Source organism: Dendrobates tinctorius, unplaced genomic scaffold, assembly GCF_039654945.1.
Source record: "Dendrobates tinctorius isolate UK_male_01 unplaced genomic scaffold, ASM3965494v1 ptg000304l, whole genome shotgun sequence".
In the NCBI taxonomy this organism is placed as follows: Eukaryota; Metazoa; Chordata; class Amphibia; order Anura; family Dendrobatidae; genus Dendrobates; species Dendrobates tinctorius.
Genome location: NW_027361971.1, coordinates 1,722,994 through 1,740,641, shown reverse-complemented (window position 1 = coordinate 1,740,641; position 17,648 = coordinate 1,722,994). Strand labels below are relative to the sequence as shown.

The window sequence follows — 17,648 nt, the reverse complement described above, 5'->3', positions numbered from 1 at the left end:
GCCGGACTCGGACCGCGGGGCATGACGTAGTCTCGTTCGTTAACGGAATTAAGCTTGCAATGTGTGCATCTGTTCTGTATCTGGCATGGATGAGGTTTCCCAGGTGGAGTCGAATTTAACCGTAGGCTCCACTCCTGGTGGTGCCCTTCTGGACATTTCTTTAAGGTTCAGCTTTGCAACCATACTGCCCACGTAAAACAAACACTTTGCCTTCATGAACGCTGTTTGGAGGGTCATGACTAGTGGGAATAACGCCGCCCAATCAGTTAACCTGCTAGAGAGATCGTTCGTTGCTCCCAAGCATGACATCACACTCCCTAGGAAGAAGGTAATGCCACTGTGGCGACCGTACTCCTGGGGGCGACACAAGTGCACTGATGCCCAGCCACTGCTCGATGAATCTGCTGGTACATTGACCCAGACCACTACATTCCCCTCGCACGCTACATGGCCTGAATCTGACCCTGATGAAACTCAGGTTACCCTTCCCATATACAGTTCCATCTTACACGGTGACAAAGAGGAAGCTGCAGATGAAAGTGCAGGTTCGGCCCACCCGCCATCAGACACACCACCGTACTATTAGGGGCCCTGTGCCAGTGCCGTCGCCAACGAGTGGGCCCCCCCTGCTTGCTCAGGATCACAGCACTTGCAAAGTTGAAATACTGTGCAGTGAGATGGAAGATGGGGACGACGAGGAGTCCAGACAAGTACAGGGATTCCCTAGTGAGGAGACTTATTTGATTGTTTTCAATGTTGGGACAGCAATTTTTGGGGAGCACTATACTCTGGAGAATGATAGATTGGGCCCACCATACACTGGAACATTCCAAAGGTGGACATCAGACACTGGAGCAGCATTTACAGGGCCCATTATACACTAGAGCATTAGAAATTGGGCCCATTATGTTTGGAGCATTATTTGGGCCCATAAGACAGTGGAGCTTCATCCATGGGGACCAACATATACTGTAGCATTATGTGGAGCTCATCATATACTGTTTCAAACATTATATGGGATCAATGATTCTGTATGGAGAAATAGATGGGCCTCGTCATGAGATGTAAAAAGTGAAGTATTTTTCATTGTACTATACCGCTATTTCTCTGCCGTATCGGAGCATGATGAGTTGTGGTATGTGTTAAAGGGGCGCTCTTTCGCCCAGGGCACATGAAAACCTGGAGCCAGCCCTCCCCCCCACAGTCTGTAGCCAAATAACCCCCATTTTTCAGTGCGTAACTTGTATTATGAAGTTAATTAAGGTTGACAAGCTTAAGTAAGAAGAATTGATGTTTTTGGCATTCAAATGGGCACTGTAGGTGTGTTTCCTGTCCTCCTCTCACTGCCGACTTTTATTCCCCATTGACTTACATTGGGTTTCGTGTTTCGGGACGACCCCGTCTTTTCCCTATAATCGGACGATCTTGCTCGACCCGACTTTTGGAAAAGTCGGGTTTCACGAAACGAAACTCGACCCTAAAAAAACAAAAGTCGCTCAACTCTAGTTGCCATACAACCTCCGGCCCATGTCCGAGTTTTTTAAAGCCTGGGAGTCATTCCCATGGCCAAATGCCCCAATGTCCACTGCTACAAACATACAGTCTGCATCCGCAATGCCATGAGTACTGTAGAAAAGTACTTTTTGTAGTTATAGTACTCAGAGCCTGTTCTTTTGGGTTTGATTATCCGGATGTATTTCCCATCAACCGCTCCCAAACAGTTGGGGAAATTGCAGACTGTCCAGAATTTTTCAGCTATTTCAATCCACTTTTCGGTGGTGGGCAGGGGCATAAATTCTGGACACAGAACATTCCACAAAGCCCGGCAGGTGTCCGCAACAATTCCCGACAAGGTGGAGATTCCAATCTGGTACTGAAAGTGGTGTGAAGATAGGCTCTCTCCAGTAGCCAGGAATCTGCGAAACAGAGAAAGAACAAAATTAATTTTTATGCATATGGTTTTTTAAAACAATAAAAGAAAAAAAAATTTAGTACATGGCATAAAAATAATTCTGCAGGTCTTTGTTTACTACATGGCAGAAAAATAATTCTGCCAGCTTTGGAATAGTACATGCCACAACAAAGAAAATTATGCAGACATTGGTTTTGCAATATTATGTACCGTAATGTGACCAGGAGCCGTTCCTCAGGAGGAATCGCACGACGTGGCTGTTTGTCCTGTCTCCGGATGGATTCTTGGACATGACCAAGCAAATCCCTGAAGCTTTCTTTGGACATCCAGGTATAGTCATTAAATTTCTCCGGGTTTGCCTGGAGCTCGCTGTAGAGGGTGTGGTACGCTCCTCGGCTCTCCTCTCAATAATCAGGTGTATCCACAAATGCCGACGCTGCCTTATTCGCTGTCTCTCTCTCTCCCTTTGTTGATGGCAATCTACTGCATAAGCCTGAGCCATTGGGATGTCCAGATCCAAGTTGAAGAAGTGAAAACTCTTCCAGCGCAGATCCATGTTGACAAAGGAAAAAACAAGAAAATGTGAAGAATTTGGCTGTAAACAGGGTCTATATAAAGATTTCCCATAACACATGCCCACTGATGTCCCATTGGTGGAGTCTTTTGCAAGAATTTTTCAAGGATTTTCCTCCCGTGAAATGTGACACCTAGACAACCCATGCGCATAAAAAACGCAAACACATGGAAAAACGCTTGAAAATGCATACAAACGCTGCGTTTTTTGTCGTAATGTGCACGCTGATGCGAAAAAATATTGCAGCGTTTACAAGCGTTTGCAAGTGTTTTTTGCATGCGTTTTATGTGCGCTCGAAATGCTGCGCAAAATGGCGCAAGTGTGAAACTAGCCTTACATAATTTCTTGACACCATTTTGCTGAACCCCAAAAAATACATACAGGCCACATATTTTACAGTGTGGTATATCTGTGACACGACGCATACATCCGTGTGCTAAAAATTTGGGCATTTTAGGCGGAAATTCCATTTTTTTTTTTTGCTGTCGGTCACTCTAGTTACATAAGCACTATTTTGCATTAAAAAAACAGGTCACATATTTGGCAGTGTGGTATCTCCGTGCCCAGGCCTCATATACCTGCCTGCTCTAAGTTTGGGCATATTAGGCCAGTATTCCAGTATTTTCCTGTCTGTCACTCTAGTTATATACAGCACTATTTAGCATAAAAAAGAAAAAAATACAGGCCACATATTTGACAGTGTGGTATCTCCCTGAAATACTTCATACATCTTTGTGCTCTAAGTTTGGGTATTTTATGTCGGTATTCCATTTTTTTTGCTGTCACTCTAGTTATATACAGCACTATTTTGCATTTAAAAAAAAAAACAGGCCACATATTTGGCAGTGGGGTATCTCCGTGCTAGGCCTCATATATCTGCGTGCTCCAAGTTTGGCCATTTTAGGCCGTTATTCCAGTGTTTTCCTGTCTGTCTCTCTTGTTATATACAGCACTATTTTGCCTTTTTTTAAAAACCAGGCCACATATTTGGCAGTGTGGTATCTCTGTGACTGGCCTCTTTTATCTGTGAAAAAAATGTGGTAATTTTAGGCCTACATATTCTAGTGTTTGTCGCAATCTTGAGGCGAACCCTAGAGTAGACCTTCTGGGTCGTGATACCAGAGCTCCCAAGGGTGAGCGGACCAAGTGGAACTACCCTCTATACAGGAAGTGTCAGGAGCAGGCCCAAGGGAGTTAGAAGAACAACAGCTGGTGCCAAAGGGGTGACTCAAAGGAGACACAGGAGACAAAACATAGAGGAACAAAGAGGGGAACAAGGAACACTGGGGCCCGAAGGGTAGAGCACAGAAATGGGATCTGCGGCGACGGAGCAAGATCAGATTGCCTGGGGGCCACAGCGAGGACTTGCCACTGCAAGAGACAGAGGACAGAACAGAGTGAGGCACACACGGAAGGCACACTGCCAGGAGTTGGGAAAAGCAGGAAGTGTGCGATGCACACCGCAGGGCTGCAGAGGCCTGAAGACTAACGAAGGTGCCTGGCGCAGGAACGCAGGAGCAAGCCACGAAGATAATCAGGAGCCTTACCTGATCAGAAGCAGCCTGAAATACTTGGTGGGTGCCAACTTGACAGGGCGGAGCCACCGGGTCAAGACCTCCCAGCAGCACAAGAGGCAGAAGGTGCGCAAGGCCCAGGGCGCATGCGCATGCAAGAACACCGGCAAGGGACGGCGAGGGACAATGACTGAGTTACACTGAGAAGCACCAACACACGCAGATGTGACAGTGGTTTTGCAATTTTTAACTACGGTCCAGATAGGTTAATAATAATAATAATAATAATAATAATAATAAATTTTGCTTCTATATCGCCGACATATTCCACAGCACTTTACATTTCAGAGGGGACATGTACAGACGATAGACATTACAGCATAACAATAATCACCTAGACCATAACATATACCAAGAGGAATGAGGGCCCTGCTCGCAAGCTTACAATCTATGTGGAAAAAAGGTAGACACGAAAAGTAGGTGGTAACAATTGCCCTGATTGTTTGGAACAGCCATAATGTTAACCCCTTCACTACCAAGGGTGGTTTGCACGTTAACTACCGGGCCAATTTTTACAATTCTGACCACTGTCCCTTTATGAGGTCATAACTCTGGAACGCTTCCATGGATCCCGGTGATTCTGACATTGTTTTCTCGTGACATATTGTACTTCATGTTAGTGGTAAAATTGCATTCAAATAACTTGCGTTTATTTGTGAAAAAAACGGAAATTTGGCGAAAATTTTGAAAATTTCGCAATTATCCAACTTTGAATTTTTATGCCCTTAAATCACAGCGATACGGCACACAAAAAACTTAATACATAACATTTCCCACATGTTTACTTTACATGAGCACAATTTTGGAACCAAAATTTTTTTTTGTTAGGAAGTTATAAGGGTTAAAAATTGACCAGCGATTTCTCATTTTTGCAACACCATTTTATTTTTAGGGACCACTTCACATTTGAAGCCACTTTGAGGGCTCTATATGATAGAAAATACCCAAAAGTGACACCATTCTAAAAAATGCACCCCTTAAGGTGCTTAAAACCACATTCAAGAAGTTTATTAACCCTTTAGGTGCGTCACAGGAATTTTTTGAATATTAAAAAAAAAATGAACATTTAACTTTTTTTCACAAAAAAATACTTCAGGTTCAATTTTCTTTATTTTACCAAGGGTAACAGGAGAAATTGGACTGCAAAAGTTATTGTGCAATTTGTCCTGAGTACGCTGATACCTGATATGTGGGGGGGAACCACTGTTTCGGCGCATGGCAGACCTCAGTAGGGAAGGAGCGCCGTTTGACTTTTTCAATGCAAAATTGGCTGGAATTCTGATCGGACGCCATGCCGCGTTTGGAGAGCCCTTGATGTACCTAAACAGTGGAAACCCCCCAAGTGACCCCATTTTGGAAGCTAGACCCCCCAAGGAACTTATCTAGATATGTGGTGAGAACTTTGAACCCACAAGGGCTTCACAGAAGTTTATAACGTACAGCGGTACAATTAAAAAATCATATTTTTTCCACAAAAATGATCTTTTCACCCCCAATTTTTATTTTTCCAAGGGTAACAGGACCCTAAAAGTTATTGTGCAATTTGTCCTGAGTACGCTGATACCCCATATGTGGGTGTAAATGACTATTTGGGCGCATAGCAGAGCTCGGAAGGGAAGCAGCGCCATTTGACGTTTTTGGCTAGAATTGAGATCGGACACCATGTTGCGATTGGAAAACCCCTGATGTACCAAAACACTAGAAACCCCCCATAAATGACACCATTTTGGAAACTAGACCCCCCAAGGAACTTATCTAGATGTGTGGTGAGCACTTTGAACCCCCCAGTGCTTCACTGAAGTTTATAACGTACAGCAGTACAATTAAAAAATCATATTTTTTCCACAAAAATGATCTTTTCACCCTCAATTCTTATTTTTCCAAAAGTAACAGGACCCTAAAAGATATTGTGCAATTTATCCTGAGTACGCTGATACCCCACATGTGGGTGTAAACCACTATTTGGGCGCATGGCAGAGCTCGGAAGGGAAGCAGCGCCATTTGACGTTTTTGGCTAGAATTGAGATCGGACACCATGTCGCGTTAGGAAAGCCCCTGATGTACCAAAACAGTAGAAACCCCCCACAAATGACACCATTTTGGAAACTAGACCCCCCAAGGAACTTATCTAGATGTGTGGTGAGCACTTTGAACCCCCCAGTGCTTCACTGAAGTTTATAACGTCCGGGCGTGAAAATAAAAAAATCGTATTTTTTCCACAAACATCATCTTTTAGTCCCCATTTTTTTATTTTCCCAAGGGTAACAGGAGAAATTGGACACCAAAAGTTGTTGTCCAATTTGTCCTGAGTACGCTGACACCCCATATGTGGGAGAAAACTACTGTATGGACACACGTCAGGGCTCGGAAGGGAAGTAGTGATGTTTTGGAATGCAGACTTTGATGGAATGGTCTGTGGGTGTCATGTTGCCTTTGGAGAGCCCCTAATGTACCTAAACAGTGAAAACCCCCCACAGATGATCCCATTTTGGAAACTAGACCCCCTGAGGAACTTATCTAGATGTGTGGTGAGCACTTTGAACCCCCAAGGGATTCACAGAAGTTTATAATGCCCAGGCATGAAAATAAAAAAATCGTATTTTTTCCACAAACATGATCAATTAGTCCCCAATTTTTTTATTTTCCCAAGGGTAACAGGAGAAATTGGACCTCAAAAGTTGTTGTCCAATTTGTCCTGAGTACGCTGATACCTCATATGTGGGAGAAAACTACTGTATGGGCACACATCAGGGCTCGGAAGGGAAGTAGTGACGTTTTGGAATGCAGACTTTGATGGCATGGTCTGCGGGTGTCATGTTGCTTTTGGAGAGCCCCTGATGTACCTAAACAGTGGAAACTCCCCACAAGTGACCCCATTTTGGAAACTAGACCCCCTAATGAACTTATCTAGATGTGTGGTGAGCACTTTGAACCCCCCAGTGCTTCACAGAAGTTTATAACGACCGGGCGTGAAAATAAAAATATCGTATTTTTTCAACAAACATCATCTTTTAGTCCCCAATTTTTTTATTTTCCCAAGGGTAACAGGAGAAATTGGACCCCAAAAGTTGTTGTCCAATTTGTCCTGAGTACGCTGATACCTCATATGTGGGAGAAAACTACTGTATGGGCACACGTCGGGGCTCGGAAGGGAAGTAGTGACGTTTTGGAATGCAGACTTTGATGGATTGGTCTGCGGGTGTCATGTGCGTTTGGAGAGCCCCTGATGTACCTAAACTATTGAAACTCCCCACAAGTGACCCCATTTTGGAAACTAGACCCCCTACGGAGCTTATCTAGATGTGTGGAGAGCACTTTGAACCCCCAAGTGCTTCACAGAAGTTTATAACGCCTGGGCGTGAAAATAAAAAAAACATTTTTTTCCGCAAAATTATATTTTTGCCCCCAATTTTTTATTTTCCTAAGGGTAACAGGAGAAATTGGACCCCAAAAGTTGTTTTGTAATTTGTCCTGAGTAGGCTGATACCCTACATGTGGGGGTAAAACACTGTTTGGGCGCATGGCAGAGCTTGGAAGGGAAGGAGCACCATTTGACTTTTTCAACGCAGAATTGGCTGGAATTGAGATCAGACGCCATGTTGCCTTTGGAGAGCACCTGATGTGCCCAAACAGTGGAAACCCCCCAATTATAACTCCAACCCTTACCTCAACACACCCCTAACCCTAATCTGAGCCCTAGCCCTAACCCTAACCCTACCCTAACCCTAACCCTAGCGGGAAAATGGAAATAAATACATTTTCTTTTAGTTTTATTATTTTTCCCTAACTAAGGGGGTGATAATGGGGGGTTTGATTTACTATTTATGGCGGTTTTTATGTTTGGCGGCTGTCACACGCTAAAAGACGCTTTTTATTGTAAAAGTAGTTTTTGCATCACCACATATTGAGAGTTATAATTTTTCCTTATTTTGACCCACCGAGTCATGTGAGGTCTTATTTTTTGCGGGACGAGTTGATGTTTTTATTGGTACCATTTTCGGGCACGTGACATTTTTTGATCGCTTTTTATTCCGATTTTTGGGACGCAGAATGAACAAAAACCAGCATTTCATGAATTTCTTTTGGGGGGGTGCGTTTACACCGTTCCGCGTGCGGTAAAATTGATAAAGCGGTTTTATTCTTCGGGTCAGTACGGTTACAGCGATACCTCATTTAGGTCGTTTTTTTATGTTTTGTCGGTTTTTTGCAATGAAAACAATTTTATATAAAAAATAATTATTTTTGTATCGCTTTATTCTGCGAGCTATAACTTTTTTATTTTTTCGCGGATGACGCTGTATGGCGGCTCGTTTTTTGCGGGACAAGATGGCGTTTTCAGTGGTACCATGGATATTTATATGTGTCTTTTTGATCGCGCGTTATTGCACTTTTTGTTCGGTGGTATGATAATAAATCATTATTTTTTGCTTCGTTTTTTATTTTTATTTTTTAAGAGGTTCGCTAAAGGGGTTAACTAATGGGACAGTTTTATAGGGCAGGTCATTACGGACGCGGCGATACCAAATATGTGTACTTTTATTGTTTTTGTTTTTTTTTATTTTGAAAAAATGGATTTATTGGGGAATATTTTTTTTTTTTTTACTAATTTAGCGATTTTTTTTTAATTATTTTTAACACTTTTTTTTTTTTTTACTTTATTACCTTGTCCCAGGTGGGACATCACTGTCCTGTGACAGATCGCTGATCTGTCACATCACAGATCACTGTGACAGATCAGCGATCTGTCACAGGCACTGCTGCAGACTTCCTCATGCCTGCGCTTTGCAGGCACTGAGGAAGCCAGCTTCCTCAGGCCCCCGAAGGCCCCCGTCGCCATCTTGGATTTGGGGGCCTGGAGGAAAGGAGCCCCCCCGCAGCAGCGCTGCACATTGCGCTGCCGTGGGGGGCTCAGGGAAGCACGGAGGGAGCCCCCTCCCTGCCGATGCTTTCCTTTAACCCCCGGTACACCGCGATCGCGTTTGATCGCGGTGTGCAAGGGGTTAACGTGTCGGGGGCTGTCCGTGACCGCCCCTGACACATTGTGCCGGGTGTCAGCTATGATAATCAGCTGACACCCGGCCGCGATCAGCGGCGCTCACCACGTGGGCGCCGCTGATCATGGTGACGTAATATTCCGTCCATGGTAATTAGGTCCATGGTCACATGGACGGAATATTACGTCAATTGTAGGTAAGGGGTTAAGGGTGTCACAGTACAGACACAGAGGGCTAATAGATGCATAAAGCATGTGGGAACATGATCCGGGGAACCTGGTTATGGTAAAACTTTGGACTGTGCCACACAGGGATAGTTAGGTTAATGTGTTGAGGCGGTAGGCCAGTCTGAATAAGTGTGTTTTCAGGGCACGCTTAAGATTGTAAGGATTGGGGACTAAACTGGGAAGTGCATTCCAAAGAATTGGTGCAGCACATGTATAGTCTTGGAGACGGGAGTGGGAGGTTCTGATTATTGAGGATGCTAACCTCAGGTCATCAGCAGAATGGAGGGCACGGGTAGGGTGGTAGACTGAAACGAGGGAGGAGATGTAGGGTGGTGATGAGCCGTGGAGAGCTTTGTGGGTGAGGGTAATAAGTTTGTACTGGATTCTGGAGTGGATGGGTAGCCAGTGTAATGACTGGCACAAGGTAGAGGCATCAGTGTAACAATTGGCGAGGAATATGATCCTGGCTGCAACATTCAAGACAGATTGGAGGGGGGAGAGTTTGGTAAGAGGGAGACCGATTAGAAGAGAGTTACAATAGTCCAGACGAGAATGAATAAGAGAAGCAGTAAGAGTTTTTGCGGAGTCAAAATTAAGAAAAGGTTGAATTCTAGAAATGTTTTTGAGGTGCAGATAACAAAAGCGAGCCAGTGATCGGATGTGGGGGGCAAAGTGTGGTTTTCCCGCACACGTATCACATACAAGTTCGCTCACAATTCAGCCATTTGTAGTGAACGTGTATAATATTCTAGTCCATTTACAAGGGGCAAGGCGCATGGCCATGGACGGGGAAGTGGACATGATGGTGTAATCCGAGGCCGTGGGCAAGCTGAAATTGGGCCACTAAAAACACCCACATCTTCTTGCTGGACCTTAGTGTCCGAAGTCTTAGGGAACCGCAGCAAGACAGCACTATTGAAGCCAGAGCAGTGTGAAAAGGTTGTTGGTTGGATAGCGGATAATACTTCCAGTTACTTATCCACTGCCACCAGCACTCTGTCTTCCACACGGTCAAGTCTGAGTAGCCATGAATCTGGACTGCATATTCCTCACCCTGATCCTCCTTCCTCCCACCATGCCGAGTGCCCTGAGACAACTGATCCCACACTCGGACACTCCGAAGAGTTGTTCAGTTTTCCATTTATAGATTCATGGCTCTCGCCTGGTCCACTTGAAGTGGGCCAAGATGAGATTCCATGTGCGATGCACAAATATTTGAGCAGCCATGGTCACAAGAGGTGGACGATGATGAGATACAATTGCCCGAAAGTCAGGAGGAGGACAAGGGTGCGGAAGTAAAAGTTGAGGTGGTGGATGATATAGTAACTAACCCAACCTGACAGGAGGACATGTAGAGCGAGGACAGCAGGACACAGGTGGAGGGAGGCGTAGCACCCCTTCAAGCAGGAAGAAGCAGTGTGGTGGCTGCAGACATAAGGCAGGCAACCGTTCCTGGTAACACCAACATGATGGAAGTTGCCAGTCCAAATGTTAGGTTTTCCCAAGTCTGGTTATTTTTTAAAGACTCTGCCGATAACCCCAAACAAGCCATTTTCAACACCTGTCATGCTGGCATCAGCAGAAGTAGCAAAACTACCAGTCTTACCACCACCAGCATGATCAGGCACATGGCAGCAAAGCACCCGACTTTGCGGGCCCAACCCCTGACTCCAGGAACAGTGTCTTTGGGTGACACCACTGCTTCTTCCACTGTTGTGCATGCAAGCCAATCCCCTGTCCACAGTGCATGCAAAGATGCCTCCTGCCCTGCAACTGCTGTTGCCCACAGTCAAATAGCACCATCATAAAGCACGTCCACGTCCTTGTCCCAGCGCAGCCTTGAGTTGTCCATACCCCAGTCATTGGAACCTAAGTGGAAATACGCAGCCTGCTTACTTCTTCTTCTGTGACTGGTTCAAACTCAGAGAGTGAGCTAGATGCAGTGGGGGAGGGAGGACAGTGCATGGTATGAGATGATTGTGAGATAATTTCCTGTCGGACATGATCAATTTTTTCTTTGAAGTAATTGGCCAGATCGTCAGCTCGAAGCTTTGTGGTTGGGGCCTGCACTCTTGGGTTGAGCAGGGAATGAAAAGTGTCAAAGAGACGTTTCGGGTTATTGGACAGTGAGGTGATGAGGGTGTTGAAATAGGTTTGTTTGGAGAGGTGAAGGGCAGTGTTGTATGTTCTAAGCATGAACTTATAATGGATGAAATCTTCGTATAGATTGGATTTTCTCCATAGACGTTCAGCACACCTGGAGCGCCGCTGCAGGAAACGTGTTTGCAGGGTGTGCCAGGGTTGTTGCTGTCTTTGTCGTGTTGTTCTATGTATAGGAGGTGCAAAATCATCCAGGGCAGTTTGAAGTGCTTCATTGTAATGCTTCAGTGCAGAATCAGGACATGAGAGGGAGGAGATAGGGGCCAATGAAGACCGCAAGTTCATCGTAAGTTTCTGGGTGTTAATGGCCTGTATGTTTCTATAAGTATGGACAGTGGGGGTGACCTGAGCGGCCTGGCAGTTCTTGATAGAGAATGAAAGAAGGTTGTGATCAGAGAGCGGGAGAGGGGAGTTTGTGAAATCATCCACTGCACAAAGCCAAGAGGAGACCAAGTCGAGGGAGTTTCCGTCTTCATGCATTGGAGAATTAGTAAGCTGTGAAAGGCCAAACGAGAAGGTTAGAGATAAAAGGTGAGTAGCAGATGGGGAGAGGGGAAGCGCAATGGGGATGTTGAAATCGCCCATGATGAGGGTAGGGATGTCACAGGAGAGAAAATGTGGAAGCCAAGTGGCAAAATGATCCAGGAACTGATGGGAGGGGCCGGGAGGACGATACACTACCGCCACCCGCATGGAGAAGGGGGTGTAGAATCTGACAGCATGGACCTCAAAAGAAGGGAAGACTAGTGAGGATACTTGAGGGATAACCTGAAGGTACATTTTGGTGATAGAAGCAGACCAACGCCTCCACCTGCTCTTTTGTCTCTTCTTGGGGTATGAGAGAAGTGTAATCCCCCATATGAAAGAGCAGCAGCAGCGGTAGTGTCTGACTGTTGGATCCAGGTTTCAGTAAGAGCCAGGAGGTTAAGAGAATTAGAAAGGAAGAAGTCATGGATGAAGGAGAGTTTATTACACAATGAGCGAGAATTCCAAAGGGCACAATTAAGAGAGACAGAAGGCATGCAGGGAATATTAATAAGGTTAGAGGGGTTTCTGAGTGTAGCAGTTGGGGGGTTTGACTTTCTATAACATGGGGTACAAGGGTTGGGAGCAATGTCTCCTGCGACTAGGAGAAGGAGGATAGAAAGAGTCAGCAGATGGTTGAGTGATTTGTGGGAGCGTCTCTTATGTTGAATGGTGGGACTGAATGGATCTGTGCAATTTAACAATGTGAAAAGAGCGTGAGTGCTATACATAGGAGAGGAAAGGAGCGAGGGGCCGATATGGATGGAGTGTAGAAAGTTAATGCCAGGGCGGTGGATGTGTGTGAATGCAGCGGCCAGGTTCTCCTAGGAGAACCTTCTTGTTCAATCCACATATGATATAAGCACAAGCATATTTCCTTCACTACCTGCACTCGAATAATTTGGAGCACTTATATCCTTTTCTACCACAGAGAAAACTTATAGTTCACTGTATCCAATGACAATAGAATTGGTCTTTTTCCTTAATACCAATTATCTACATATATTTTCACAGAAAGAACGCACATCGTGTCTTTGTGCGACAATTTTCACAGCACAGGATTGTAAATGCACTTTATTCGACGTAACTTGTTTATGTAATTTTTACAATTTCTCTTTTAAGCATCATATGATACTGTTGTATATTCATTTCTGTTTCTTTTTTTATATTTATTTTTAAACAGTAAGTCATAAAATTCTCTGATGAAGGTCCTATCCTGGACCGAAAACGTTCAGAATACATGTGATTTGGATGCCAATAACAAAGAAAAATTGTTTTCACGTATTTGAGTGCCAAGTTCATCATTTTACTAGTTATACGGGCTGGATACCCTACTTGTGCACCTCTTCGGATCTTCTAAATTTTGAGTGTCTTGTTGTTTGCTACTACTGCACCTCATAATACTGTTTGCCTTGATAGCCGCTGCCTGGCACTGGCTGCACCAGGTAAGTTTATCATTAACTAGGATCCCCAAGTCCTGCTCCATGTCAGATTAACCCAGTGGTTTCCCGACAGTGTGGTATGGTGATATTGATTATTTCTTCCCATGTGTATAACCTTACATTTATCATTGTTAAACCGCATCTGCCACCTTTCGGCCCAAGTTTCCAACTTATCCAGATCCACCTGTAGCAGAATACTATCTTCTCTTGTATTGACTGCTTTACATAGTTCTGTATCATCTGCAAATATCAATATTTTACTGTGTAAACCTTCTACCAGATCGTTAATATATATGTTGAAGAAAATAGGTCCCAACACCAACCCCTGCGGTACCCCACTGGTCACTGTGACCCAGCTAGAGAATATACCATTTATAATCACCCTCTGATTTCTATCACTAAGCCTGTTACTCATTCTGTGTACCAACCTCTTGTGTGGCACGGTATCAAACACTTTGGAAAAATCAAGACATACCACGTCCTATGACTCACCTTGGTCCAGTCTATAGCTTACCTCTTCATAAAAACTGATTAGATTGGTTTGACAGGAGCGATTCCTCATAAACCCATGCCAATATAAAGTTAAACAGTTATTCTCATTGAAATAATCCAGAATAACATCCTTTAGAAACCATTCAAATATTTTGCCAACATTCTTGCCAGTGATCAAATTTTTTTATTGCAGAAATCCATGAGATCAGAGATCAGGGGTTCTGTCGGAGAAAGAACACAGTCTAGATGTGACTGAAACTTGTTGTTCAGCCCGTGCATGAGTGCTTGCTGAAGTGCACCTGGATGTAGCAATGGAAGAAAAAACATCTGGTCCATCATGTCAAATGTACTGTAAGTGTTGCTGCTGTTTCCTCAGCTACTTGATAAATGCCATAGCGCTAGCACAGGTGAGGGATCACTGTGTCTGCGTGGACACCAAGGGGTCTGCTAGTCATGTGGTCACCAGATGTTTGCCTAGAAAAAGCTTTGCTGATCATGTAACAGAGTTTATATTGGAAATAAGCCAATTAGGACTCCCTTTCGGAAGCTGGAAAAAATTCACCCATTTTGCTTTTATATCAAGGGTCTAAAGGGGGTTTTACACATAGCAAGATCGCTAACAATATTGGTAAAGCATCACCGATTTGTTGACGCAGCAGCGATATCGCTAGCGATATCACTATGTGTGATACTTACCTCCGACCGGCTCCCCCGCTGTCCATCGCCAATCGCGCGAGATCGCGCAGCTCCATTTCTCGTCGGGCATTTCCTGCTGGGCTTCCTGCTGGCGACGACGAGTGACGCGTGGAAGCGGACGAAGGGCGTCAGGATCGCCGCGTCTGAAAGGTAAGTAACGACCGCTAGATCGCTGCTACATCGCTGGTAAGTCTGCCTGTGTGGCAGCTCACTAGCGACCATTTAGCGATGCCCCTGCGATCCTGACCGCGTCATATCGCTGGTCGGGATAGCTGGTGCATCGCTAAATGTAAAGGGGCCTTTAGTGCGTGGATATCTAATAGTCAACACTTTGCATCATGTTAACAATAGAACCCCCTCCCAAAAGTATTACAGTATACAGCTTGCCAATTGTCATGCCCACCACTATGAAGGAGGACCTGTTGTTTTATTGTCGTAACCATACTTAGACGAATGGTTGGTTGTCAGGGCTAGCACCATAGTTATAATTTTTGGTCTAACTGCTTAATCCCCTGTCTACAGCAAGTCTATAGCCTCCTACACTCCCACCCGCTGCTCCTCCTTCTCCTCTTCCTCCTCCAAATCCTGCAGCATGTGACTTGAATCTTCAGGGTACCCAACAGACAGAAGGCAGCATTAAACAAGTGGATATTGGTGTTCTTCCTCCATTTCCTCTAGCATGCTGGTGTTTAATCCATGATCAATATTAGCGGAATTACATTGCTCATGCCACATACACTCCAACAAGTATTTGCCAAAAACCTTTAATTTGCTTTCAGAATGAATATTTTATAGCATAGCACACTATAAAGTACTCCTATAAATGAGGGTCATAGATTGCAAACAAGATTTGTTATTTTGTACACCCAAAAAATGTATTTTCCTAACAAATTAATTCAAGACTATGTTACAAATATAAGTACACCCAATGAAAGTCTTAGAGGTAAAGCTAAAGTTTAGACTAAAATTCAAATTAACAAGAATTCAAACACTCGTAAGGTTAATGATTCATTAAACAGGTGTCCAGCAGACAGTTGACTGAAACAAGCATTACTTCATAAAGAAAACACCTTCCATTTCATGCTGTCGGCAATGGCACCACATGGAAGATAAATGTCACAAGAACCGAGAAAGAAAATAATTTCTTTCCACCACAAAGGTGAAGCCTAAAGTACAAGAAGATCAGCTAAACTTTGCTTATTAGTCAGAATACTGTAGCAAAAGTGATACGAAAATGTAACAAAGATGAAAATGCAACCATCTAATAGACGTCCAAGCCAGCCGCAGAAGTTAACACCTAAACAGGAGCGGCTTCTGACAAGCAAGAGTGAAGAAAATAGATTTGCAAGTTCACTGCAATTAGATGAAGAAGAAAAAAACAAACTGTGGTGAGTGTTTACCATATCACAATACTACTTACACTGCAAAGGAATGTCATGCATGGATGTCATCCGCGAAGGAAGCCACTCTTAAAATCCAAAAAGCCAGGACTGGAGCGTGAGTTATTTTGTATTACCATACGGCATCCAGAATGCTTACATTATTGCACTTTGGGTGTTTCTCCCACATAATGTATTGGCTTCATCCATTATAAAATCACTTTTTAGAGCTCATATCCACATGTGTGAAAAAAAGTTCCAATATCAGGACTGAAAAAACGGACGAGTGTCATGCGAGTATAATCTGATGTTTCACACCTAGCACTCGATTTACATCCGAATGCAGTGCGATTGCTTTCCAATTTAACATGAGCTTTCACATAGAACAATTCTCTGTCATTTACACATAGTTTTCAAAGGAAATAATATTCTTCAGAAGAACACACCTTTTCTGGAGCTGCTGAGAGCTGATGTTTTTAGCCTAGGAGGGGCCAGTATAGTATTCATGGCCCCTTCCTAGGCTATTAATATCAGCCCGCAGCTGTCTGCATAGCCTTTGCTGGTTAATAATTATAGGGGGACCCAAATCTTACTCAAAAAAATAAAGGGAACACTTAAACAACAGAATATAACTCCAAGCAAATCAAACTTCTGTGAAATCAAACTGTCCACTTAGGAAGCAACACTGATTGACAATCAATTTCACATGCTGCTGTGCAAATAGAATAGACAACAGATGGAAATTATTGGCAATTATCAAGATACACTCAATAAGGCTAGTTTCACACTAGCGTTTTTTGGCGCTGCGTTTTGAGTGCACATCAAACGCATACAAAAACCGCTTACAAACGCTTGTTATGAATGAGTCACCATAGGAGGCAAAAACAGAAATACTAGCTAAGTCCAGAAAACCAGAGAAGTTGGCAGCTATCGGATTGCAGACGCCTGAACCTAACAACAACAACTAGCAGTAGCCGTGGGGGGTACCTACGGTGACCTAGACCCCTCGATCACAGCCGGAGAACTACATAGCCTAAAGACAGAAAGGGAAATCTAAACTGCCCCAGAGCAGAGCCCAAAGCAATAGGCAGCCCCAACATATAATGACGGTGATGCAAGATGAAAAAACACTCACACAGATAGAAAGATAGGCTGAGCAAATGATGGGGCCCAAGCTAACTAAATAGGACAGAATAGAAAGGCTGCTGTCTGCAATCTGCCAAAACCCTCTCAAAAACAAGAGCCAACAGACTGATAGGGAAAAAAGCCCTGGAGATGCTAAGCTTCAAAAAGACTATATCAGTACTCAGGTATTATCTGAAGACAGAGCAAAAAGGAATTCAGCTCACCCAGCAGGGAAAGGCAGAAATCCAGAAAAACAAGGCAAAACAAAACCAAAACACAAATGCAAAAAGTAGAGCAGAAAACTTAGCTTTTGAGGAGCAGACTGGTCTCCAAGAATCCCTCAGAGTAATCACCCGCAAGGCAGAAGGGCGTCGGCTGCCTTATATCCAGGCAGCAATCCCAGTCACCCAGTCATCATCATTCTGCTCAGGTGCTTTGTAATCAGCCTCACTACCTTCCTTCACCAGAAGAGGGAGTTCATCAGACCTCAATGGTGAAGGGGAAAGTGAACTCACAACATTACCTCCCCCTTGAGGAGGGGTCACCGA

At 44.1% G+C, this 17,648-nt stretch overlaps 1 long non-coding RNA gene across 1 annotated transcript; it reads right to left on the bottom strand.

The window, feature by feature from the left end:
• Positions 1 to 1,225: 1,225 nt before the first annotated feature.
• Positions 1,226 to 4,662, bottom strand: LOC141073505 (uncharacterized). Its single transcript, XR_012226974.1, has 2 exons — positions 2,123 to 4,662; positions 1,226 to 1,916 (listed from the first exon to the last, which is right to left on the bottom strand). It is a non-coding gene; the product is annotated as an uncharacterized lncRNA (long non-coding RNA).
• Positions 4,663 to 17,648: the final 12,986 nt, after the last annotated feature.